The sequence below is a fragment of the Mesoplodon densirostris genome, chromosome 11 (genome assembly GCF_025265405.1).
Source record: "Mesoplodon densirostris isolate mMesDen1 chromosome 11, mMesDen1 primary haplotype, whole genome shotgun sequence".
Classification (NCBI taxonomy): domain Eukaryota; kingdom Metazoa; phylum Chordata; class Mammalia; order Artiodactyla; family Ziphiidae; genus Mesoplodon; species Mesoplodon densirostris.
This window is the reverse complement of record NC_082671.1, coordinates 88,267,549-88,270,447: the sequence shown is the minus strand read 5'-3', so window position 1 is coordinate 88,270,447 and position 2,899 is coordinate 88,267,549. Positions and strand designations below refer to the sequence as shown.

The window sequence follows — 2,899 nt, the reverse complement described above, 5'->3', positions numbered from 1 at the left end:
ATAACTAAAGTCAATCCCCATAGAACAAAAGCTTATAAACGAGCTGGTTTTAAAAATGGCCTGCATTCTGGGCTATTCAAAGACAGGAAGACCAAAAAGATCTTAAATCTAAACAAGCGAAGACACTCTGGCTGAGGAGTACTAAACTGGAAAGGAATAGCGAAAGGATCATGTTAGGCTTATGGAGATGAAAATAGTAAACGATTTATCTTCCAGGAACTAACCTCTCTTCCTGAAGAAGAGACTCACATCTTTCAGCTCCATTTCACTCCCTAAAAGCATCAAGGAGTAAATCAACTTAAGACATTGTATATGTCACCTATTTCATTTATTCAACAAATATTTCTTGAGGGCCTACTGCAGGCCAAGCATTCTACAACAGCGAAGTAAACCTAATTCCAGTCTTCGCAGACTTTAGAGTCTACTGGAGCTGACTGCCCCTCCAGCTGTGTCAGGCAGCACTAATGTACACAGGAAGGAGCACTGGACTCAGAGTCAAGAACACTGAGGTCAAGACTGGGCTCTGCCATTGACCTTATATGTGACCATAAGTGTCTCCCCAAGCTTCAGTAAGATGAGGGATGTTTGTGAGCTGCCACCTAGTTTACTTTCTGCTTATGTTCCTCAGAGCTCTGAGCATCTTGAAGGCAAGATGGAGGTTCATGGGACCAGGCTGGCCACAGACCTTCCATCTCTCTGCTTCAACTTCAGAAGTTCTGCTTGCTTCTGTTTTACTACATCAGAGTTCAGAGTAAGATTACTTGGAGGAAAAAGAAAAAAACTTCAACAGCTACAATAAAGTTTGAAAACTACTGCTCTAAATGAATTTAAAGTCCATTCCTGTCCTGTGGTTTGTTTTCCCAAACTTCATTGTTTCTGCCTCTTGCAGAACACATCAGTCTTTCATCTCTGGCAAATAAATTACAAGGGGAAAAGTCTCTGAGAAAAGTTCCCCTCCTGGTGAGATGGACTTCTCTCAAGCATATTATACTCCCACAACTTCATATAGCTTCTCCATCTGTCTTCTTATTCCCAGATTTCCTCTTCTCATCCCGCATATATAAGGTCATCAATATAAGGTCATCACTGGTATGAATATCTCATTTCCTCTCTATGTTACCATACTTGACACATTTTTCCTGAATAAACCATTGTTTCCTATTTTAGCCACAATCATAGGTTACTTGTTCTCCCTGGAGAAGGTTTTTGGTTTTGCATAGTTGTTTATATTCCATCTTCTTCTCAGAAAGGATCTAAGGTGGTTTACAGGAATGCATAAAATACAAGATTGCATGAAATCATTAAATGATATCAAAGTTACATATGCACATATTTAAAAAAAACAGTCCAATGATCACTTTGCCAGCACATACCCTAAAACTGGAACCACAGAGAGAAGATTAGCATGGCCCCTGGACAAGGATGACACACAAATTCGTGAAGCGTTCCATATTTTTAGCTACATGTAAAAGAATGCAATTAGAACACTCCCTATCACCATACACAAAAAATAAACTCAAAGTGGATTAAAGACCTAAATGTAAGGCCAGACACTATAAAACTCTTAGAGGAAAACATAGGCAGAACACTCTATGACATAAATCACAGCAAGATCCTTTTTGACCCACCTCCTAGAGAAATGGAAATAAAAACAAAAATAAACAAATGGGACCTAATGAAACTTAGAAGCTTCTGCACAGCAAAGTAAAACACAAACAAGATGAAAAGACAACCCTCAGAATGGGAGAAAATATTTGCTAATGAAGCAACTGACAAAGGATTCATCTCCAAAATTGACAAGCAGCTCATGCAGCTCAATATCAAAAAAAAAAAAAAAAAAACCAATCCAAAAATGGGTAGAACACCTAAATAGACATTTCTCCAAAGAAGATATACAGATTGCGAACAAACACATGAAAGGATGCTCAACATCACTAATAATCAGAGAAATATAAATCAAAACTACAATGAGGTACCACCTCACACCAGTCAGAATGGCCATCATCAAAAAATCTACAAACAGGGCCTCCCTGGTGGCGCAAGTGGTTGAGAGTCCGCCTGCCGATGCAGGGGATACGGGTTCGTGCCCCGGTCTGGGAGGATCCCATATGCCGCGGAGCGGCTGGGCCCGTGAGCCATGGCCGCTGAGCCTGCGCGTCCGGAGCCTGCGCGTCCGGAGCCTGTGCTCCGCGACGGGGGAGGCCACAACAGTGAGAGGCCCGCATACCGCAAAAAAAAAAAAAAAAAAAAAAAAAAAATCTACAAACAATAAATGCTGGAGAGGGTGTGGAGAAAAGGGAACCAACCCTCTTGCACTGTTGGTGGGAATGTAAATTGATACAGCCACTATGGAGAACAGTATGGAGGTTCCTTAAAAAACTAAACATAGAACTATCATACGACCCACCAATCCCACTACCAGGCATACACCCTGACAAAACCATAATTCAAAAAGAGTCATGTACCACAATGTTCACTGCAGCTCTATTTACAACAGTCAGGACATGGAAACAGCCTAAGTGTCCATCGACGGATGGATAAAGAAGATGTGGCACATATATACAATGGAATATTACTCAGCCATAAAAAGAAACGAAGTTGAGTTATTTGTAGTGAGGTGGATGGACCTAGAGTCTGTCATACAGAGTGAAGTAAGTCAGAAAGAGAAAAACAAATACCATATGCTAACACATATGTATGGAATTCAAAAAAAAAAAAAAAAAAGGTCTGAAGAACCTAGCAGCAGGACAGGAATAAAGATGCAGAGGCAGATGGGCTTCCCTGGTGGCACAGTGGTTGAGAGTCCGCCTGCCGATGCAGGGGACATGGGTTCGTGCCCCGGTCCGGGAGGATCCTACATGCCGCGGAGCGGCTGGGCCTGTGAGCCATGGCCGCTGAG

The 2,899-nt window shown here is 41.8% G+C and overlaps 1 non-coding gene across 1 annotated transcript; it reads left to right on the top strand.

The window, feature by feature from the left end:
• The first annotated feature begins 1,350 nt into the window (after positions 1 to 1,350).
• On the top strand, positions 1,351 to 1,457 carry LOC132499705 (U6 spliceosomal RNA). The gene has a single exon (XR_009533932.1). It is a non-coding gene; the product is annotated as a U6 spliceosomal RNA (small nuclear RNA).
• The last annotated feature ends 1,442 nt before the right edge of the window (positions 1,458 to 2,899 follow it).